Below are 25,931 nucleotides of genomic sequence, written 5' to 3'. Positions count from 1 at the left end.
TGGTCTATAACGTGTCGGACGCAATTACTATCCTTGGTAGGAGCAATAGTAAAGCTCACCCTTATGATTTTTCGGTCTGGCACAAGGTCCTGTCTTTGACCATGCTATGCAACCACCGTTCTTACGGTTGACACCCGATTTAGTTCAGGTGACCTAATGAATTCCAGGTGAATTCCTAGGATTTTACGTTCAATGGTAATGAACGCATTGAAAATAGGGTTTTCAGAAAACAAATCGGTTTATAATTTTGATCAAAATATTTTCTCGTTCAAGCTCGAGTTTAGATATCATTGAATTCCATGAGTTTGTAATTCTCAATCTTTAAGGTCAATCTCTAGGATTGAGTAATATCAGTCTTAAAAGCTGATTTTTGATCTTTTAAGGAGATTATCCTTTCTGGAGATCTGATTCATTAGTCTTATTAAGCTAATTTGCATGGTGCCCCCCATTGTACGAGATAAATCCTTCTCATGGTTAGGATAAATCTGACCACTTGGCGACCCTGTTTAATGCTGAGGTCCGTGGATTTCCTGCTGATTTTAGTGATGACTTTTCTAGATTTTTCGTCAACCTACTGCTGGTCTGGACGACAACTTCCTGACCTAAATCAAGAAGCGCGTGTCTTTTTTGGAAGACTTTACTTCCTTTTAATGATGGAATTGATTCATCGTGTAGATCCATCTTTCTTACAGTAAATCAGGTAAAACTTTTTAGTTTAGTCCAAAGCAAAAGTATTTTCAGTTATTTGTACAAAAATATGTGGCATATGTTTAAGATAACTTGGTAAATTTTCCCACACTTGGCTTTTATTTTCCTTTTTTATCGTCCTCTATTCCATTTTAAATGAATTTTAACATTTTAGTTTGTTTCTCAATTTATGTCCTTTTCGAGGTAACAATAATTTCGGTGTTATAACCTAGTTTTATTGTTCATAAATATGTATAAACATGATTTTGAGTTCATTTAATTGAAAATCTAGTAAAATTTTACTAGAATTGGGTAGTCAGTATATAAGACTAGGGCTGTTCTTTTTTATCAGAGAGCACTAGATTCTAATACAACTACTGCTTTACTAGTATTTTTAATGGTAACCCAGTGTTTAAAGTAAAAATTTTAAAATCCGAAAGAATTTAACCCCTTCCCACACTTAAGATCTTGCAATGCCCTCATTTGCAAGAAATCAGTAACAATTTAAATTATTGAGGGTGATTTGTGTGAAAATGATTAAATTTTTACCTAAGTTTCCAAATATATTGGCGTTTGTTTGCTGAATGATAAATGGTGCACATCATTTGTTCATTCCGTCTTGTTGTTATTTCACATATATTTTGCATCTTGTCGTCAAAATTAGTTGCTTTTGCTGAACTTAATGCCAGTCTTTGAAAATGCGTTGTTTTACCCTGTTGTGTACATAAGATAAACTGCAAACATATATACATATTTTTGAAGTTTGGTATATTACCCCACATTCAAAAATTATTAAAATCTAAGAATAAAAGTTAGAAAATTATAAAAACTATTACAATATTAACATAAGTATTAAACGTATCAATATTACAAATTACAAAATAAATAAGACTAAGTAGACTAGGGATGATACTGGTACCAATAGGGGTTCCAGGCATAACCATAGGTGCTATAGAATGCTTCGGCAGGGTTATACGTAGGATACAGTGGTTGCATCTCTATAGACCAGGGAGGGAAGATGGGTTTCGGTGTAGGAATATAGTTTCTACCTATATGTTGGCAATGAGCTATGATTTGGTTCTGATGAACTTGCCAATCTTCAAATGCTCTCTGTCTAGCATTTTCGTACTCCTGTGAAGCTATAAACCTTTGCATTTCTTGCATCTCATTCCCCCCTCCTACATTACCTTGATGTTGGTTTCTCTCAACCTGTGGATGTCTACCATGGTATGGTACTGCGGCGTTATTTCGCCTCTTCAAAACTTTCGCACCATGGTATACATTTAAACCTATAGTATCGCGGGGTTCTGGTTCTTCTACTAATAATCCCCCCCGACTTATATCCACACCGAGATATTCACCAATCAAAGTAATAAAAATACCACCTCCTATTATGCTATGCGGTCGCATCCCCCTAACCATAGCTGATAAATAATAACCCACACAATACGGTATACTTACAGCGCTTTGTGGGTCTCGAATACACATATGGTAAAACAAATCCTGTTCATTTACCTTTTCCTTGTTCTTACCCCTTTGTGTAATTGAATTAGCTAAAAACCTATGAATCACTCTTAATTCGGCTCTATCTATATCCAAATAAGAGTAATTTCCCCCTTTGAAACGGTGATGGCTTGTCATTTGACTCCACACACCGTGTGTATCAAAATTTTCATCTATCTTTCTACCGTTTAGTATCAACCCTCTACAATCAGCAGATGCTAACTCCTCAGGCGTATATATACGTAAAGCCTGAGCCATGTCTAGTAAAGACATGTGGCGCATCGAACCGCCTAACAAAAATCTAATAAAAGAACAATCGGTTAAACTAGCTACCCGATCATTCAACTCTATACTACACAACAATTCTTCACACCATACTTTATATACAGGTCTACGCATGGTGAATAAATGTACCCAGTCATTAAAAGTAGAATTACCATACCTCTGTACAAGTAATTCCCTAATTGGCCCGGCCAATTCTACAGCTTCTAAGGGTCCCCATTCTATGACCCTCGGTACCTCAACAACCTTAGAATGAAGAGTATGCAAACCCCTTTGATATTTTGGATAATCTATCCAAAGTCTGTCAAATCTCAGGTTTGGGTGCAACTCTTCCAAGTGCATATCAGAAAAGGTCATGACTGGATGAGGTATATCCTGCTTGTAGTAGTTATCCACCTCCCGTTGTTCCGCATTCTCAGCAGGAGCATTGCGGGCTTGGGATGAAGATTCACCCCTTTCAGTCTGCAAAACACATCAAACACAATTTTTGTGCATCCAAATATGCATTAGTGTCAGCAAAATCATCAATCAAAATAATTACAATGACATGATCAATTTATATCAAACTTAAGCTCATTTTCATATTTTCATCAAATCTACACTTTTTCAAATAAGCATATACGAAAATGTTCGTCAAGTTCATAAGCATTCAACTCAAATAACATGTCAGAATAATCATTACTAGCAATTAAACAAGTTTCAAATGGCATTATCTTTCAAAAATCAAGTTCATGAATTTTAGATTTGAAAAAGTCCACTTTAATTCTCAAAATCATGTTTAGGCTCAAAGTTTGGATCATTTAACTACCTAGACATGTTACACTACTTAATTTAGCAACAATTCATGACAAAAATCGGCCATAACCTGTTTATATCAAAAAGCCCCAAATTTGCTCAAGAACACAAACCCTAGATTACTCTAAATTTGAAGTTTAAGGCTTCTAATCATGTTAAACAGCATCAATCTAGGTTATACAAGCATAATACATAAACAATTTAAGCCTAATTACACTAAAAAACATCAAAATCAAATTGGGGAAAAAATTGCTCAAGAACACCAAATTTCGGATTAAATGGTGTTTAGGTGTAGAAATTTACCGTTTTTCTTGAGTAATTCCTAGATAGCATCCTTCTCAACATGATTTTAGTAAAAGATTTGGTGATTAACGGTTAAAAATTGTGATTTTGGGGATGTTTTTGCGTGTATTTTCGGAGTGTTTTTCGCTGTGTTTTTGAGTTTTGGGTGGTGTGGACTGAGACTGATCGTTCAGCTCTTTTTATTTTTTTCTGATTTTCGGTCCTCCCGCGACTCGCGGTGTTTGGACACTTCAAACTCCGCGAGTCGCGGAGTTTGCTAAATTTTTTTTTTTATAATCTTTAACTTATAAAACAATTAAGTAATTAATTTTAAAATTTTGTTTCCCTTGTTATTTAGGACGAGGTCGTTTCGGATCGATGTCCTAGTCCGTCCCTCGACAAAATTTTAAAATTTGTCTTTTTGTAGCGATTGTTTTAAAAGCTAAGATTTTTGGGGTTTTTTTTAATGTTTTTGGCATACTTTAATTCAATAAGATTAAAAATAATGATAATAAAAGTTCTCGTCCCTCCCTTGGGTAAAGCAATTTCGGTTCAAAGACCTAGTCTTCAACTTACGACGAATTTTAAAAATCATATTTTTTTTTACTTAATGAGATAAAGTAAATTTTTGTTTTTAAATTCACACAATTTAAATATAAAATTCAAAATTAATATTAAAAATTCACACCAAACCTAAAATTTAAAATGCATAAAATTAAAAATTCATAAAATAAAAAAATTCACACCAATCTTAATTTTAGAAATTCATATTATAAATTCACACCAAACTTATATTAATTTTTCAAATATTTACAATTTTACAAATATTGTTTTTACAAAGTTTGCAATATTAATTTAAGATTTATATATTAATTTTAAAAACATGGTAAAAATAAAATTAAAAATCTTTTTGGCTTTTTATCCTACTTTAATCAATCAAATATTATCAAAAATATGCGCCCCTCTTTTCGGTAAAGTAATTTCAGTTCCAAGACCTAATTTAACTCATGACGAATTTTTGAAATATTTTGGGTTGATTGATTAAAGATATTTATACCTTAAGAATAAACGTTAAATTTCGCAGTGATGTAATAAATTTTTGAATGATATCAATAATTTCGGTCGCCAAACCTAATTTTATTTAATACCAATTTAATACTTTTTAGCGAACAAATTAGCGTTTATTATCAAAAGGTTAAAAAATAAAAAAATAAAATAAAAACTGTACAGACTTACCTGTGAAATAGATTTCTTAGTTATATGATCTATCTCATTCATAAGATAGTCGGTTTAATTGGTTTTCCCTGGCTACATAGGCGTAACCTCGAGCATTCAGTGTCTTTTCTTTTAAACATATGAACGGTCCGTCTCTGCATAAAGTAACAAATTCGGTATTTGAATAGGTTTGATTATTTGAACATTTACCTCCATGTGACCATTTTCCGCATTTGTGACATCGTTCTAGGTGTCGTGCTCTTCTTTTCGCTGCGGATTTTGATTTTTCTTTACCAAATTGTAACTTATTATCTTCGCATCTGGATTCTTTTCTAACTCCGTCCATTCTTTCTCTGATTACTGATACTATTTCACTCGGTAGTATGTCATTATTACGTTTAGTGATCAAAGCGTGTAGCATTAGACCATGGTTTAGTTCACAGGCAGTCTTCATTTCGTAAAAACCTAAAAAAAATAAAAATTCAGAATGAGGGGAGAAGACTAGTTCTTTAGGGTCTGCTAGGGAAAGACCATTCGGGTTCCATTTTTGAGAACTACACGAAAACAGACAATCTAACTCTAACAGAAATACATATTATCCTTTAAAGACTTGATTCTCCCCACACTTAGTTAGCTGTGGTGTCGAAATTGTGATTAACTTCGTTGTCGACTTCCATCGGACCATATATGTAAAGTTTAACTCTGTGACCATTAACTTTAAATTCAATCCCATTTGAATTTATTAATTCTATCGTTCCATATGGAAAAACTCTTTTGACTATGAATGGTCCAGACCATCTTGATTTCAATTTTCCAGGAAATAGCTTGAATCGTGAATTGAAAAGAAGAACTCTGTCTCTTTCTTTAAATTCTTTTGAACTTCTGATTCTTTTATCATGCCATTTCTTCGTTCTTTCTTTATAGATTAACGAATTATCGTATGCTTCATGTCTTAATTCTTCTAATTCGTTAAGTTGACTTAATCGTAGACGTCCGGCTTCATGTAAATCAAGATTACATGTCTTCAAAGCCCAAAATGCTTTGTGTTCAATTTCTACTGGAAGATGACATGCTTTTCCATAAACAAGTCTAAAAGGTATGGTTCCAATTGGAGTTTTGTAGGCTGTTCTAAAAGCCCAGAGTGCATCCTCCAATTTAATGGACCATTCCTTCGGATTTGATCCTACGGTTTTCTCTAGAATACGTTTTAAAGCTCGGTTGGTATTTTCAACTTGTCCACTTGTTTGTGGATGATATGCGGTGGAGATTTTATGCGTTACTCCATATCTTTTAAGAACTTTCTCAAGTTGATTATTACAGAAATGAGTACCCCGATCACTTATTAAAGCTTTTGGTGTTCCAAACCTTGCAAAAAGACGTTTTAAAAAGTTGACTACAACTCGTGCATCGTTAGTTGGGAGAGCTTGTGCTTCCGCCCATTTAGATACATAATCAATGGCTACGAGTATATATAGATTATTATGAGATTTTGGAAATGGACCCATAAAGTCAATACCCCAAATGTCAAATACTTCACATACTTGGATGATATTTTGTGGCATTTCATCACGTTGACCTATTTTTCCGGCCCTTTGACAAGCATCACAGGATTTGCAAAGAAGGTGTGCGTCTTTGTAAATTGTAGGCCAATAGAATCCAGCATCATAAACTTTTCTTGCTGTTAGTTGAGGCCCATAATGCCCTCCTGTTGGTCCTGTGTGACAATGGTTTAATATTTTACTAGTTTCATCTCCAAATACACATCGGCGTATTATTCCATCGGGACAACTTTTAAACAGATGTGGATCTTCCCAGAAATAGTGTTTTATATCACTGAAGAATTTCTTTCGTCTTTGGTACGATAATCCTTTTTCAAGGAATCCACATACTAAATAGTTTGCATAGTCTGCAAACCATGAAATTTCTTTATAATCTATCTTCAATAGATATTCACCAGGAAAGTTGTCTTGTATGGCTGATTCATTTAGAACTTCTAATTCGGGATTTTCAAGACGAGAAAGATGATCAGCGGCGAGATTTTCTGCTCCTCTTTTATCTCGGATTTCAATATCAAACTCTTGTAAGAGTAAGATCCAACGGATTAATCTTGGTTTAGCATCTTGTTTTGAAAATAGGTATCTAAGAGCAGAATGGTCGGTATAGACCACCGTTTTTGCTAGAATGAGATATGATCGATATTTGTCAAAAGCAAAGACAATAGCAAGGAGTTCTTTTTCAGTAGTTGTATAGTTCATTTGTGCTCCTTGTAACGTCTTACTAGCATAATATATAGGTTGAAATCGTTTTTCAATCCTTTGTCCTAAAACGGCTCCCATTGCAAAATCACTTGCATCGCACATTAGTTCAAATGGTAGATTCCAATTTGGTGTTATCATGATCGGCGCATTAGTTCAAATGGTAGATTCCAAATGGCATGCGTTTGTAAGCAAAAGTACCATAAGGGCACGTGAATGTGGTTTTCTCTTGATCTTCGGGTGCTATTGGAATTTGAAAATATCCGGAAAATCCATCTAGAAAACAATAGTAACTATTTCCGGCTAATCTTTCCAACATTTGATCAATGAAAGGTAAGGGAAAGTGATCTTTTCTGGTGGCGTCATTTAATTTTCTATAATCAATACATACACGCCATCCTGTTACAGTCCTAGTAGGAATAAGCTCATTTTTCTCATTTGTAATGACAGTCATGCCACCCTTCTTAGGCACGCATTGAACTGGGCTTACCAATGGACTATCAGAGATTGGATAAATTAGACCTGCATCTAGCAGTTTAATAATCTCTTTCTTAACTACATCTTGCATATTTGGATTTAGTCTTCGTAGGCGTTGCACATACGTTTTATGACCTTCTTCCATAAGGATTTTATGTGTGCAATACGAAGGACTTATTCCTTTAATATCATGAATTTTCCATGCAATGGCTGGTTTATGAGCTTTCAACACAGAAATGAGTTGTGATATCTCATTTTCAGTAAGAGAAGACGATATTATTACAGGTAATTCAGATTCACCATGTAAATAAGCGTATTCCAAATGGTTTGGAAGTGGCTTTAACTCTAATTTCGGAGGTTCTTCTATCGATGATTTATATCGATATCTGTCTTCTTCTTTTAGCATTTGAATTTCTTCTGTTGTTGGTTCATATCCATTAGCTATAAGTGTAGCTAACATTTCAGCTTCATCAATTGGTTCATTACCTTCTCCTAAAGAACATTCTCCCGTTCCTTGTAATTCTGGAAATTCTTCTAATAATTCTGCATGTGCATCTATAGTTTGAATATAATAACATGTATCGTCTGCAGATTGTGGTTGTTGCATTGCTCTATCAACTGAAAAGGTAACACTCTCATCCTCTATACTTAGGGTCAGTTTCTTACCGAACACGTCTATCATTGCTTTAGCCGTGTTTAAGAATGGTCTTCCTAATATGAGAGGAACTTGAGAATCTTCTTCCATGTCCAGAACAACAAAATCTACTGGAAATACTAAAGTACCAACTTTAATTAGCATGTTCTCCATTATCCCTCTAGGATATTTTATTGATCTATCGGCTAGTTGTATGCTTATTCTTGTTGGTTTCAATTCTCCAAGGTCTAGTTTAGCGTATAGTGAATACGGCATTAGATTTATACTAGCACCTAAGTCTGCCAATGCTTCTATTGAACTAAGACTACCCAGAAAACATGGAATTGTGAAACTTCCTGGATCAGATAATTTTTCTGGTATCTTATTCAACAGCACTGCTGAACAATTAGCATTCATAGTAACAGCCGAGAGTTCTTCCATTTTCTTTCTATTTGAGATTAGATCTTTCAAGAATTTAGCATAACTAGGCATTCCTGAAATCACATCAATGAAAGGAAGATTTACATTTATCTGTTTAAACATATCCAAGAATTTGGATTGCTCGACTTCGAGTTTCTCTTTCTTCATTTTACTCGGGTAAGGAAGTGGTGGTTGGTATGGTTTAACATAAGGTTTAGCCTTAACTGTGTTATCTTCATTAACCTTTTCAACTACCGGTTCTTTTTCCTTATCTTGATCAGGTTGTGGTTCTTGTGGAGTAGGAATAGTTTCATCAGAAGTTACAGGTATTTCCGGTGGTTTAAGTGTTGTACCACTTCTTGTGGTAATAGCTTTAGCTGTTTCATTCCGGGGGTTAGCATTTGTATCACTAGGTAGACTTCCCGGTTTTCTTTCACCTATTAACCTTGCTAGGTTACTTACTTCTTGTTCTAGATTTTGAATAGAAGGTTGTTGATTTCTAAATGCTTGAGCATTTTGTTCATTGGTTTGTTTCTGAGATGTGAAAAACTGCGTTTGAGTTTCAACTAGCTTTGTCATCATATCTTCTAAATTCGGCTTTTTATCATCGGTTTGTTGTGGTGGTTTGTTTTGAAAATTAGGTCTTTGCTGATTGTAAGTATTATTGGATACTTGTTGATTGCTAGGACCTTGTTGGTTGTTGTATGGAATATTTCGGTTATAATTTTGGTTTTGATTGTAAATTGGTCTTGGCGGTTGATAATTATTTTGATAATTATTTCCAGGCCTTTGGTTTATGTATGAAATATTCTCTCTTTGTTCCATTGTTAATTCAATACTGAGACAATCTTTTGTCAAATGTGGTCCTCCACACTGCTCACAACTAATTCGTATTGAGTGAATATCCTTAGTCATCTTTTCCATTCGTCTTTCCACAGCATCTATCTTTGCGGAAATGGAATCTAAGTCATGGCTAGAATCGGCTCTAGCTGCTTTAGATGATCTAACGATATCTTTTTCTTGGTGCCACTCATGTGAGTGGGGAGCAGTGTTATCAATAATTTTGTAAGCATCAGTTTCGGTTTTCTTCATAATAGAACCACCAGCTGCTATATCTATGTCTTTTCTTGTAGTGATGTCCCATCCTTGGTAAAATATTTGTACTATTTGACAGGTGTCTAAACCATGTTGCGGACATCCTCTTAATAACTTTCCAAATCTAGTTCACGCCTCATATAGAGTTTCATTCGGCTTTTGTGTAAATGTAACAATTTCTGCTTGAAGTCTTACGGCTTTAGATGCAGGAAAGAATTGTTTAAGAAAATTTTCAACTAAAACGTCCCATGTATCGATCGCCCCTTCAGGTAACGATTCCAACCAATCTTTGGCTTCTCCCTTTAAAGTCCAGGGAAATAACATGAGATATATCTGTTCATCCTCCACTTCTCGGATTTTAAATAGTGTGCAGATCCTATTAAAGGTACGTAGATGTTCATTTGGATCTTCCTTCGGCGCACCACTAAATTGGCATTGATTAGTCACCATGTGTAGAATTTGTCCTTTGATTTCATAATCTGGCGCATTAATGTCTGGATGAGTTATTGCGTGACCTTGGCCAGTGCGTTTAGCTCTCATTCGGTCTTCCATACTTAAAGGTTCCAGATTCTCCATAATTGAATTTGTTGAATCGGAATCACTAGAGGATTCTGATTTAATGGTTCGTTCCTCAACAATCTCTGTTTGAATGATTGGTGGTTCCGGAGGAATGTTTAGTGGTTCAGGATCTACGAACCGTTCCTGAATATTCTCCGGATTCTCAATTGTGAGGTCGGGTTCAAAAAATGGATTATCGGAAATTTGAACTGAAGTACTTGGTCGACTGGATGATGATTCTAAAGAAAAATCAACGGCGGTAATATTTGCTAAATGTCTTGATCTAGTTACAGGTGGTGAACGTACAAAAGGTGGTGAACGTCTTGCTCGGTGCATTCACTGAATATCCGATTAGTTTTTAAAAGGAAAGAAAAATTATAATAAGTTATCCAATCAATAGACTTTTCTGATTTTGCCCACGTTTCGAATAGCCAAAAGATGCAGCAGAGGGGCAGGATTCGTTTGGTCTCAATATAATTGAGGACTGTTTGGCTCCAATAACCCGGTCCACGTACAAATCCAACTATTACTACGAACCAGAAAATTTTGATGTCTATCAATTTAACCACTTAAAATAAATTTTCGTAATTTTTAAGAAATTTAGATAAGAAGTAGAATAAAAATCTATGTCCTAAAACTAGAATAGCGAGAAATAAGAAAGAAAAAGAGTTCGTCGGAAAAAGGTTGAAAAAGAAAAATGGTTGAAAAATAAAAGGTGACGGAAAAATAAAAGAAACTTATAAAAATTAAAAATACTTGACTAACCTAACCTTATTACTACAACTAACTTAAAATTATAATCGCAAATTGAGATTACTAATTGGAATGATAATTGGTACATAGTAAAAGGTGTCTAAAAATATTAAAGCTTACAGGAAAAACTATATCCCAAATGGAAATAACTTAAAAAGAAACAAAAACTTAAAAAGGCGTCGCAAAATTCTAAAGCACCTAAATCTTAGTCTAAAGAAAAAGCACTTAAGGGATTTTACGGCAAAACCTAAAAATCTAGAAGTAAAAATAACTATGGCAAAAACTATGAATTAAAATTAAATACGAGCGAAAAATACAAAAATTACGCTAAAACGATTAAAAAGGGACGAAATATAAAAATATACAAAAAGTTGTAAAAAGTACAATTTTTATAAAAATATTATTTTTATATTATTTATTTATTAAAACTACTAATTTTACAAATGAATTAAACTAATTAAACAAAATATTAATAAAAACTAAAATAATTATTTAATTAAAACCTAATTAGGGTTTTATATTAATAATTATAATAATTATTCGTAATTAATGCCTGATTAGGGTTATGTCGGCGTGTCAGGTTATCTCTGCGACTTGCGGTATTCAAAGCATCAAATCCCGCGACTCGCGGGGTTCCAAATTTCAACTGACAGGTTTAAAATTCGACGCGTTTTTCTTTATATATATATTTTTTTCTGTTTTCTGTTTATATATAAAAAAAAATATGTGTATAATAAAAACTTATATTTAAAACAAAACTAGAATAAAAAAAAAATAGACTACTTTATAATTTTATAAATAAAAATCTTAAAGCTAGATATATATATATATATATTTTTTTCGGTTTTTGTTTTATATTTATAAAATATATTTATAAAACTTATATTTTTACAAACTAAAGAAACTTTATAAAACTTAAATATTTATCAAAATCTTAAAAATACCCATATTTTTGTTTTTCTTTTTATATTTTCGAATATTTAAAACGTATTTTTATAAAAATGAATTTTAATAAAAGTAAACTAAAATTTTTTTTTTCTATGTAGCGTTGCGCTTCCGGCTTTTAAGCGGTTCCCCGGCAGCGGCGCCAAAAATAACTTGATGTTTCGCGAGGTGTATATAAAATACTATTAAATTTTAGCAGGAAATACTATTAAATACGATACAATTTTACACAAGATATTTATTTATTTATAGAATGGATATACTTAAAGCTTGCTACAACACTTATAGGCAGTGTACCTAGTCGTACAGTAGTGTAGTTTTTAGTAAGTCCGATTCGTTCCACAGGGAATCTTTTTTAAACAAAGCTCAACGCTATATTTGAAATGTCCCGTTCTTATTGATTAAAAACGTTCCATATTAATTGATTTCGTTGCGAGGTTTTGACCTATATATGAGACGTTTTTCAAAGACTGCATTCATTTTTAAAACAAACCATAACCTTTATTTCATAGATAAAGGTTTTAAAAAGCTTTACGTAGATTATCAAATAATGATAATCTAAAATATCCTGTTTACACACGACCATTACATAATGGTTTACAATAAAAATATGTTACAACAAAATAAGTTTCTTGAATGCAGTTTTTACACAATATCATACAAGCATGGACTCCAAATCTCGTCCTTATTTAACTATGCGACAGCGGAAGCTCTTAATAATCACCTGAGAATAAACATGCTTAAAACGTCAACAAAAATGTTGGTGAGTTATAGGTTTAACCTATATATATCAAATCATAATAATAGACCACAAGATTTCATATTTCAATACACATCCCATACATAGAGATAAAAATCATTCATATGGTGAACACCTGGTAACCGACATTAACAAGATGCATATATAAGAATATCCCCATCATTCCGGGACACCCTTCGGATATGATATAAATTTCGAAGTACTAAAGCATCCGGTACTTTGGATGGGGCTTGTTGGGCCCGATAGATCTATCTTTAGGATTCGCGTCAATTAGGGTGTCTGTTCCCTAATTCTTAGATTACCAGACTTAATAAAAAGGGGCATATTCGATTTCGATAATTCAACCATAGAATGTAGTTTCACGTACTTGTGTCTATTTTGTAAATCATTTATAAAACCTGCATGTATTCTCATCCCAAAAATATTAGATTTTAAAAGTGGGACTATAACTCACTTTCACAGATTTTTACTTCGTCGGGAAGTAAGACTTGGCCACTGGTTGATTCACGAACCTATAACAATATATACATATATATCAAAGTATGTTCAAAATATATTTACAACACTTTTAATATATTTTGATGTTTTAAGTTTATTAAGTCAGCTGTCCTCGTTAGTAACCTACAACTAGTTGTCCACAGTTAGATGTACAGAAATAAATCGATAAATATTATCTTGAATCAATCCACGACCCAGTGTATATATATCTCAGTATTGATCACAACTCAAACTATATATATTTTGGAATCAACCTCAACCCTGTATAGCTAACTCCAACATTCACATATAGAGTGTCTATGGTTGTTCCGAAATATATATAGATGTGTCGACATGATAGGTCGAAACATTGTATACGTGTCTATGGTATCTCAAGATTACATAATATACAATACAAGTTGATTAAGTTATGGTTGGAATAGATTTGTTACCAATTTTCACGTAGCTAAAATGAGAAAAATTATCCAATCTTGTTTTACCCATAACTTCTTCATTTTAAATCCGTTTTGAGTGAATCAAATTGCTATGGTTTCATATTGAACTCTATTTTATGAATCTAAACAGAAAAGTATAGGTTTATAGTCGGAAAAATAAGTTACAAGTCGTTTTTGTAAAGGTAGTCATTTCAGTCGAAAGAACGACGTCTAGATGACCATTTTAGAAAACATACTTCCACTTTGAGTTTAACCATAATTTTTGGATATAGTTTCATGTTCATAATAAAAATCATTTTCTCTGAATAACAACTTTTAAATCAAAGTTTATCATAGTTTTTAATTAACTAACCCAAAACAGCCCGCGGTGTTACTACGACGGCGTAAATCCGGTTTTACGGTGTTTTTCGTGTTTCCAGGTTTTAAATCATTAAGCTAGCATATCATATAGATATATAACATGTGTTTAGTTGATTTTAAAAGTCAAGTTAGAAGGATTAACTTTTGTTTGCAAACAAGTTTAGAATTAACTAAACTATGTTCTAGTGATTACAAGTTTAAACCTTCGAATAAGATAGCTTTATATGTATGAATCGAATGATGTTATGAACATCATTACTACCTTAAGTTCCTTGGATAAACCTACTGGAAAAGAGAAAAATGGATCTAGCTTCAATGGATCCTTGGATGGCTCGAAGTTCTTGAAGCATAATCATGACACGAAAACAAGTTCAAGTAAGATCATCACTTGAAATAAGATTGTTATAGTTATAGAAATTGAACCAAAGTTTGAATATGATTATTACCTTGTATTAGAATGATAACCTACTGTAAGAAACAAAGATTTCTTGAGGTTGGATGATCACCTTACAAGATTGGAAGTGAGCTAGCAAACTTGAAAGTATTCTTGATTTTATGAAACTAGAACTTTTGGAATTTATGAAGAACACTTAGAACTTGAAGATAGAACTTGAGAGAGATCAATTAGATGAAGAAAATTGAAGAATGAAAGTGTTTGTAGGTGTTTTTGGTCGTTGGTGTATGGATTAGATATAAAGGATATGTAATTTTGTTTTCATGTAAATAAGTCATGAATGATTACTCATATTTTTGTAATTTTATGAGATATTTCATGCTAGTTGCCAAATGATGGTTCCCACATGTGTTAGGTGACTCACATGGGCTGCTAAGAGCTGATCATTGGAGTGTATATACCAATAGTACATACATCTAAAAGCTGTGTATTGTACGAGTACGAATACGGGTGCATACGAGTAGAATTGTTGATGAAACTGAACGAGGATGTAATTGTAAGCATTTTTGTTAAGTAGAAGTGTTTTGATAAGTGTATTGAAGTCTTTCAAAAGTGTATAAATACATATTAAAACACTACATGTATATACATTTTAACTGAGTCGTTAAGTCATCGTTAGTCGTTACATGTAAGTGTTGTTTTGAAACCTTTAGGTTAACGATCTTGTTAAATGTTGTTAACCCAATGTTTATAATATCAAATGAGATTTTAAATTATTATATTATCATGATATTATCATGTATGAATATCTCTTAATATGATATATATACATTAAATGTCTTTACAACGATAATCGTTACATATATGTCTCGTTTAAAAATCATTAAGTTAGTAGTCTTGTTTTTACATATGTAGTTCATTGTTAATATACTTAATGATATGTTTACTTATCATAGTATCATGTTAACTATATATATATCCATATATATGTCATCATATAGTTTTTACAAGTTTTAACGTTCGTGAATCACCGATCAACTTGGGTGGTCAATTGTCTATATGAAACAAATTTCAATTAATCAAGTCTTAACAAATTTGATTGCTTAACATGTTGGAAACATTTAATCATGTAAATATCAATCTCAATTAATATATATAAACATGGAAAAGTTCGGGTCACTACAGTACCTACCCGTTAAATAAATTTCGTCCTGAAATTTTAAGCTGTTGAAGGTGTTGATGAATCTTCTGGAAATAGATGAGGGTATTTCTTCTTCATCTGATCTTCACGCTCCCAGGTGAACTCGGGTCCTCTACGAGCATTCCATCGAACCTTAACAATTGGTATCTTGTTTTGCTTAAGTCTTTTAACCTCACGATCCATTATTTCGACGGGTTCTTCGATGAATTGAAGTTTTTCGTTGATTTGGATTTCATCTAACGGAATAGTGAGATCTTCTTTAGCAAAACATTTCTTCAAATTCGAGACGTGGAAAGTGTTATGTACAGCCTCGAGTTGTTGAGGTAACTCAAGTCGGTAAGCTACTGGTCCGACACGATCAATAATCTTGAATGGTCCAATATACCTTGGATTTAATTTCCCTCGTTTACCAAATCGAACAACGCCTTTCCAAGGTGCAACTTTAAGCATGACCATCTCTCCAATTTCAAATTCTATATCTTTTCTTTTAATGTCAGCGTAGCTCTTTTGTCGACTTTGGGCGGTTTTCAACCGTTGTTGAATTTGGATGATCTTCTCGGTAGTTTCTTGTATAATCTCCGGACCCGTAATCTGTCTATCCCCCACTTCACTCCAACAAATCGGAGACCTGCACTTTCTACCATAAAGTGCTTCAAACGGCGCCATCTCAATGCTTGAATGGTAGCTGTTGTTGTAGGAAAATTCTGCTAACGGTAGATGTCGATCCCAACTGTTTCCGAAATCAATAACACATGCTCGTAGCATGTCTTCAAGCGTTTGTATCGTCCTTTCGCTCTGCCCATCAGTTTGTGGATGATAGGCAGTACTCATGTCTAGACGAGTTCCTAATGCTTGCTGTAATGTCTGCCAGAATCTTGAAATAAATCTGCCATCCCTATCAGAGATAATAGAGATTGGTATTCCATTTCTGGAGACGACTTCCTTCAAATACAGTCGTGCTAACTTCTCCATCTTGTCATCTTCTCTTATTGGCAGGAAGTGTGCTGATTTGGTGAGACGATCAACTATTACCCAAATAGTATCAAAACCACTTGCAGTCCTTGGCAATTTAGTGATGAAATCCATGGTAATGTTTTCCCATTTCCATTCTGGGATTTCGGGTTGTTGAAGTAGACCTGATGGTTTCTGATGCTCAGCTTTGACCTTAGAACATGTCAAACATTCTCCTACGTATTTAGCAACATCGGCTTTCATACCCGGCCACCAAAAATGTTTCTTGAGATCCTTGTACATCTTTCCCGTTCCAGGATGTATTGAGTATATGGTTTTATGAGCTTCTCTAAGTACCATTTCTCTCATATCTCCAAATTTTGGTGCCCAAATCCTTTCAGCCCTATACCGGGTTCCGTCTTCCCGAATATTAAGATGCTTCTCCGATCCTTTGGGTATTTCATCCTTTAAATTTCCCTCTTTTAAAAATCCTTGTTGCGCCTCCTTTATTTGAGTAGTAAGGTTATTATGAATCATTATATTCATAGATTTTACTCGAATGGGTTCTCTGTCCTTCCTGCTCAAGGCATCGGCTACCACATTTGCCTTCCCCGGGTGGTAACGAATCTCAAAGTCGTAATCATTCAACAATTCAATCCACCTACGCTGCCTCATATTCAGTTGTTTCTGATTAAATATGTGTTGAAGACTTTTGTGATCGGTATATATAATACTTTTGACCCCATATAAGTAGTGCCTCCAAGTCTTTAATGCAAAAACAACCGCGCCTAATTCCAAATCATGCGTCGTATAATTTTGCTCGTGAATCTTCAATTGTCTAGACGCATAAGCAATCACCTTCGTTCGTTGCATTAATACACAACCGAGACCTTGCTTTGATGCGTCACAATAAATCACAAAATCATCATTCCCTTCAGGCAATGACAATATAGGTGCCGTAGTTAGCTTTTTCTTCAATAACTGAAACGCTTTCTCTTGTTCATCCTTCCATTCAAATTTCTTCCCTTTATGCGTTAATGCAGTCAAGGGTTTTGCTATTCTGGAAAAGTCTTGGATGAACCTTCTGTAGTAACCAGCTAGTCCTAAAAACTGGCGTATGTGTTTCGGAGTTTTCGGGGTTTCCCACTTTTCAACAGTTTCTATCTTTGCCGGATCCACCTTAATACCTTCTTTGTTCACTATGTGACCGAGGAATTGAACTTCTTCCAACCAAAATGCACACTTTGAAAACTTAGCGTACAATTCTTCCTTCCTCAATACTTCTAACACCTTTCTCAAATGTTCACCGTGTTCTTGGTCATTCTTTGAGTAAATAAGTATGTCATCAATGAAAACAATGACAAACTTGTCAAGGTATGGTCCACACACTCGGTTTATAAGGTCCATGAACACAGCTGGTGCATTAGTTAAACCAAACGGCATGACCATAAACTCGTAATGACCGTAACGTGTTCTGAAAGCAGTCTTTGGAATATCATCTTCTTTCACCCGCATTTGATGATACCCGGAACGTAAGTCAATCTTTGAATAAATAGACGAGCCTTGTAGTTGATCAAATAAGTCGTCGATTCTCGGTAGTGGGTAGCGGTTCTTGATGGTAAGTTTGTTCAACTCTCGGTAGTCGATACACAACCTGAATGTACCATCTTTCTTCTTGACAAACAAAACAGGAGCTCCCCACGGTGATGTGCTTGGTCGAATGAAAGCACGCTCTAAAAGTTCTTGTAATTGGCTTTGCAGTTCTTTCATCTCGCTGGGTGCGAGTCTGTAAGGAGCACGAGCTATTGGTGCAGCTCCTGGTACAAGATCTATTTGAAATTCAACGGATCGATGTGGGGGTAATCCCGGTAATTCTTTCGGAAATAAATCGGGAAATTCTTTTGCGACGGGAACATCATTGATGCTCTTTTCTTCAGTTTGTACTTTCTCGACGTGTGCTAGAACAGCATAGCAACCTTTTCTTATTAGTTTTTGTGCCTTCAAATTACTAATAAGATGTAGCTTCGTGTTGCCCTTTTCTCCGTACACCATTAAGGGTTTTCCTTTTTCTCGTATAATGCGAATTGCATTTTTGTAACAAACGATCTCTGCTTTCACTTCTTTCAACCAGTCCATATCGATTATCACATCAAAACTCCCTAACTCTACTGGTATCAAGTCAATCTTAAATGTTTCGCTAACCAGTTTAATTTCTCGATTCCGACATATATTATCTGCTGAAATTAATTTACCATTTGCTAATTCGAGTAAAAATTTACTATCCAAAGGCGTCAATGGACAACTTAATTTAGCACAAAAATCTCTACTCATATAGCTTCTATCCGCACCCGAATCAAATAAAACGTAAGCAGATTTATTGTCAATAAGAAACGTACCCGTAACAAGCTCCGGGTCTTCCTGTGCCTCTGCCGCATTAATATTGAAAACTCTTCCACGGCCTTGTCCATTCGTGTTCTCCTGGTTCGGGCAATTTCTAATAATGTGGCCCGATTTTCCACATTTATAACAAACTACATTGGCATAACTTGCTCCGACACTACTTGCTCCGTCATTACTCGTTCCGACACCATTTGTTCCTTTCGTTCTGTTAACCCCTGGTCCGTAGACCTCACACTTCGCCGCGCTATGACCATTTCTTTTACACTTGTTGCAAAATTTGGTGCAGAACCCCGAGTGATACTTTTCACACCTTTGGCATAGCTGCTTCTGATTGTTGTTGTTGTTGCGGTTATTATTGTTGTTTGGATGATTGTTGTAGTTGCTATTGTTGTTGTTGTTGTTGTTGTTGTTGGGCCGTTTGTTGTAGTTGCGATTGATGTTGCGATTGTTGGGATAATTGTTGCGATTATTGTTGTTGTTGTATTGGTGATTCTTATCACCGTTTTCCTCCCACTTTCTTTTGACTTGCTTCACATTGGCCTCTTCAGCAGTCTGTTCTTTAATTCTTTCTTCAATCTGGTTCACTAGTTTGTGAGCCATTCTACATGCCTGTTGTATGGAGGCGGGCTCGTGTGAACTTATATCTTCTTGGATTCTTTCCGGTAATCCTTTCACAAACGCGTCGATCTTCTCTTCCTCATCTTCGAATGCTCCCGGACACAATAGGCACAATTCTGTGAATCGTCTTTCGTACGTGGTAATGTCAAATCCTTGGGTTCGTAACCCTCTAAGTTCTGTCTTGAGCTTATTGACCTCGGTTCTGGGACGGTACTTCTCGTTCATCAAGTGCATGAATGCTGACCACGGTAGTGCGTACGCATCGTCTTGTCCCACTTGCTCTAGATAGGTATTCCACCATGTTAATGCAGAACCTGTGAAGGTATGCGTAGCGTACTTCACTTTGTCCTCTTCAGTACACTTACTTATGGCAAACACCGATTCGACCTTCTCGGTCCACCGTTTCAATCCGATCGGTCCTTCGGTTCCATCAAATTCCAAAGATTTGCAGGCAGTGAATTCTTTGTAGGTGCATCCTACACGATTTCCTGTACTGCTAGATCCAAGGTTATTGTTGGTATGTAGCGCAGCCTGTACTGCGGCTATGTTTGAAGCTACAAAAGTACGGAATTCCTCTTCATTCATATTCACGGTGTGTCGAGTAGTCGGTGCCATTTCCTTCAAAATAGTCAAATGGAACAAGTTAATCATACAGAATATTAAGAGTAGTTAATAGTATTTCGTAGCATAATATGAACTCATTTATAAAAGCTTTTTCTTCATATTAGCGTTTTATAAGTTTAAATTCGGGTAGTACCTACCCGTTAAGTTCATACTTAGTAGCTAATATACAATTCAACTACTACAATTCTATATGAAAAACTGATTATAATAATATTTCGCGTTCAAACTTTTATACAATATTTTACAAACTTACAATACCGCTTATTTTACATAAAGCATGAAATATAGCACACAATAACTTTGATACAAGATAGTTGTGAAGATAATTCTAGCTAGTACACAAGTCGTTCAGCAAAGGCAATAAAGACACGTAATTCATACGTCCAGAAACAAGTCATGCATTCTGGTTTTACTAGGACTACTTCCCATCCTTGGTCTTGTGCAACATAACCATTATGGCCGTTGATAAGACAGCGTGTTGTAACGTCGTCAAAGGGACGAGGGTTACGTAATGTCCAACAGTCCCGTAATAATCTAAAAACCTCATTTCTTACCCCAATTACCGACTCCGTCACTTGTGGAAACGTTTTGTTTAATAGTTGTAGCCCGATGTTCTTGTTCTCACTTTGGTGAGAAGCGAACATTACTAATCCGTAAGCATAACATGCTTCTTTATGTTGCATGCTAGCCGCTTTTTCTAAATCACGAAGTCCAATATTCGGATATATTGAGTCAAAATAATTTCTTAACCCGTTGCGTAAAATAGCATTTGGGTTCCCCGCAATATATGCGTCAAAGTAAACACATCGTAACTTATGGGTTTCCCAATGTGATATCCCCCATCTTTCAAACGAAAGTCTCTTATAAACCAAGACATTCTTGGAACGTTCTTCGAATGTCTTACAAACTGATCTCGCCTTAAATAGTTGTGCCGAGGAATTCTGGCCGACTTTAGACAAGATTTCATCAATCATGTCTCCGGGTAGGTCTCTTAAAATATTGGGTTGTCTATCCATTTTGTGTTTTTAAACTGTAAAATAGACAAGAGTTAGATTCATAAAAAAATACTTATTAATACAAGCAATTTTTACATATATCATAAAGCATAAGAACACTATATTACATATATTACACCACACGAATACAACTATCTTATTCCGACTCGCTCGTTTCTTCTTCTTCTTCGGTTTTGGTTCGTTTTGCCAAGTTTCTAGGGATATATGATGTTCCCCTAATACGAGCCGTCGTTGTCCACATTGGTTTAGAAAAACCTGGTGGTTTAGAGGTTCCCGGGTCATTATTACAACTTAAGAACTTCAGGGGTTGACGATACATATAAAGTTCATCGGGGTTGGAATTAGATTTCTCTATTTTTATGCCCTTTCCCTTATTATTTTCTTTTGCCTTTTTAAATTCAGTTGGGGTAATTTCTATAACATCATTGGAATTCTCGTCGGAATCCGATTCATCGGAGAATTGGTAATCCTCCCAATATTTTGCTTCCTTGGCGGAAACACCATTGACCATAATTAACCTTGGTCGGTTGGTTGAGGATTCTTTTTTACTTAACCGTTTTATTATTTCCCCCACCGGTTCCGATTCTTCTTCCGGTTCCGATTCTTCGTCCGGTTCCGATTCTTCTTCCGGTTCCGACTCTTCTTCCGGTTCCTCTTCGGGAACTTGTGAGTCAGTCCATGAATCATTCCAATTTACATTTGACTCTTCATTATTATTAGGTGAGTCAATGGGACTTGTTCTAGAGGTAGACATCTATCACATAATATCAAACACGTTAAGAGATTAATATATCACATAATATTCATATGTTAAAAATATATAGTTTCCAACAAAAATGTTAAGCAATCATTTTTAAAGAAAACACGGTCGAAGTCCAGAATCACTAATGCATCCTAACAAACTCGATAAGACACACTAATGCAAATTTTCTGGTTCTCTAAGACCAACGCTCGGATACCAACTGAAATGTCCCGTTCTTATTGATTAAAAACGTTCCATATTAATTGATTTCGTTGCGAGGTTTTGACCTATATATGAGACGTTTTTTAAAGACTGCATTCATTTTTAAAACAAACCATAACCTTTATTTCATAGATAAAGGTTTTAAAAAGCTTTACGTAGATTATCAAATAATGATAATCTAAAATATCCTGTTTACACACGACCATTACATAATGGTTTACAATAAAAATATGTTACAACAAAATAAGTTTCTTGAATGCAGTTTTTACACAATATCATACAAGCATGGACTCCAAATCTCGTCCTTATTTAACTATGCGACAGCGGAAGCTCTTAATAATCACCTGAGAATAAACATGCTTAAAACGTCAACAAAAATGTTGGTGAGTTATAGGTTTAACCTATATATATCAAATCATAATAATAGACCACAAGATTTCATATTTCAATACACATCCCATACATAGAGATAAAAATCATTCATATGGTGAACACCTGGTAACCGACATTAACAAGATGCATATATAAGAATATCCCCATCATTCCGGGACACCCTTCGGATATGATATAAATTTCGAAGTACTAAAGCATCCGGTACTTTGGATGGGGCTTGTTGGGCCCGATAGATCTATCTTTAGGATTCGCGTCAATTAGGGTGTCTGTTCCCTAATTCTTAGATTACCAGACTTAATAAAAAGGGGCATATTCGATTTCGATAATTCAACCATAGAATGTAGTTTCACGTACTTGTGTCTATTTTGTAAATCATTTATAAAACCTGCATGTATTCTCATCCCAAAAATATTAGATTTTAAAAGTGGGACTATAACTCACTTTCACAGATTTTTACTTCGTCGGGAAGTAAGACTTGGCCACTGGTTGATTCACGAACCTATAACAATATATACATATATATCAAAGTATGTTCAAAATATATTTACAACACTTTTAATATATTTTGATGTTTTAAGTTTATTAAGTCAGCTGTCCTCGTTAGTAACCTACAACTAGTTGTCCACAGTTAGATGTACAGAAATAAATCGATAAATATTATCTTGAATCAATCCACGACCCAGTGTATATATATCTCAGTATTGATCACAACTCAAACTATATATATTTTGGAATCAACCTCAACCCTGTATAGCTAACTCCAACATTCACATATAGAGTGTCTATGGTTGTTCCGAAATATATATAGATGTGTCGACATGATAGGTCGAAACATTGTATACGTGTCTATGGTATCTCAAGATTACATAATATACAATACAAGTTGATTAAGTTATGGTTGGAATAGATTTGTTACCAATTTTCACGTAGCTAAAATGAGAAAAATTATCCAATCTTGTTTTACCCATAACTTCTTCATTTTAAATCCGTTTTGAGTGAATCAAATTGCTATGGTTTCATATTGAACTCTATTTTATGAATCTAAACAGAAAAGTATAGGTTTATAGTCGGAAAAATAAGTTACAAGTCGTTTTTGTAAAGGTAGTCATTTCAGTCGAAAGAACGACGTCTAGATGACCATTTTAGAAAACATACTTCCACTTTGAGTTTAACCATAATTTTTGGATATAGTTTCATGTTCATAATAAAAATCATTTTCTCTGAATAACAACTTTTAAATCAAAGTTTATCATAGTTTTTAATTAACTAACCCAAAACAGCCCGCGGTGTTACTACGACGGCGTAAATCCGGTTTTACGGTGTTTTTCGTGTTTCCAGGTTTTAAATCATTAAGTTAGCATATCATATAGATATAGAACATGTGTTTAGTTGATTTTAAAAGTCAAGTTAGAAGGATTAACTTTTGTTTGCAAACAAGTTTAGAATTAACTAAACTATGTTCTAGTGATTACAAGTTTAAACCTTCGAATAAGATAGCTTTATATGTATGAATCGAATGATGTTATGAACATCATTACTACCTTAAGTTCCTTGGATAAACCTACTGGAAAAGAGAAAAATGGATCTAGCTTCAATGGATCCTTGGATGGCTCGAAGTTCTTGAAGCAGAATCATGACACGAAAACAAGTTCAAGTAAGATCATCACTTGAAATAAGATTGTTATAGTTATAGAAATTGAACCAAAGTTTGAATATGATTATTACCTTGTATTAGAATGATAACCTACTGTAAGAAACAAAGATTTCTTGAGGTTGGATGATCACCTTACAAGATTGGAAGTGAGCTAGCAAACTTGAAAGTATTCTTGATTTTATGAAACTAGAACTTTTGGAATTTATGAAGAACACTTAGAACTTGAAGATAGAACTTGAGAGAGATCAATTAGATGAAGAAAATTGAAGAATGAAAGTGTTTGTAGGTGTTTTTGGTCGTTGGTGTATGGATTAGATATAAAGGATATGTAATTTTGTTTTCATGTAAATAAGTCATGAATGATTACTCATATTTTTGTAATTTTATGAGATATTTCATGCTAGTTGCCAAATGATGGTTCCCACATGTGTTAGGTGACTCACATGGGCTGCTAAGAGCTGATCATTGGAGTGTATATACCAATAGTACATACATCTAAAAGCTATGTATTGTACGAGTACGAATACGGGTGCATACGAGTAGAATTGTTGATGAAACTGAACGAGGATGTAATTGTAAGCATTTTTGTTAAGTAGAAGTGTTTTGATAAGTGTATTGAAGTCTTTCAAAAGTGTATAAATACATATTAAAACACTACATGTATATACATTTTAACTGAGTCGTTAAGTCATCGTTAGTCGTTACATGTAAGTGTTGTTTTGAAACCTTTAGGTTAACGATCTTGTTAAATGTTGTTAACCCAATGTTTATAATATCAAATGAGATTTTAAATTATTATATTATCATGATATTATCATGTATGAATATCTCTTAATATGATATATATACATTAAATGTCTTTACAACGATAATCGTTACATATATGTCTCGTTTAAAAATCATTAAGTTAGTAGTCTTGTTTTTACATATGTAGTTCATTGTTAATATATTTAATGATATGTTTACTTATCATAGTATCATGTTAACTATATATATATCCATATATATGTCATCATATAGTTTTTACAAGTTTTAACGTTCGTGAATCACCGGTCAACTTGGGTGGTCAATTGTCTATATGAAACAAATTTCAATTAATCAAGTCTTAACAAATTTGATTGCTTAACATGTTGGAAACATTTAATCATGTAAATATCAATCTCAATTAATATATATAAACATGGAAAAGTTCGGGTCACTACAATATTAGTTTACTTTTATAAAAATACAAATATATATATAAGTAATATTATTATTATAAAGGGGGGTTTTTACCGTTTAATGACCGGTTTGTCGATTTTAAAACTTTAGTCGCAGTTAAAACCAAATGTAAAATATTAAAAATAAATACAAGACTTAAATTAAAGCGTAAAGTAAATAATGATAATGAAATTGCGAATAATAAAAGTGCGATAAAATAAACTTGCGATAATTAAAAAGTACGATAATTAAAAGTACAATTAAATAATAAAAATAAATAAAAATGCGATAATTAGAAGTGCAATTAAATATAAAATAAAGGAAATTAAATATGAAATAAAAGAATTATGCTTATTTAAACTTCCGTAATCATGATGTTTGACGTGTTGATTTTAGTTTTATGCCCATGGGTTAATTGTCCTTTGTCCTGGATAATTTAATATGTCCGTCTGGTTTTTGTCCATAACAGTCCATCAGTCATAAATATAAAGTGCGAGTATCCTCGTCAAATTATCCTTATACCCGAAGTTAAATATTCCAACTAATTGGGGACTTAAACTGTA

Source organism: Rutidosis leptorrhynchoides, chromosome 11 (genome assembly GCF_046630445.1).
Source record: "Rutidosis leptorrhynchoides isolate AG116_Rl617_1_P2 chromosome 11, CSIRO_AGI_Rlap_v1, whole genome shotgun sequence".
In the NCBI taxonomy this organism is placed as follows: Eukaryota; Viridiplantae; Streptophyta; class Magnoliopsida; order Asterales; family Asteraceae; genus Rutidosis; species Rutidosis leptorrhynchoides.
The sequence above is the reverse complement of the archived record's forward strand: the minus strand, read 5'-3'. Positions refer to the sequence as shown.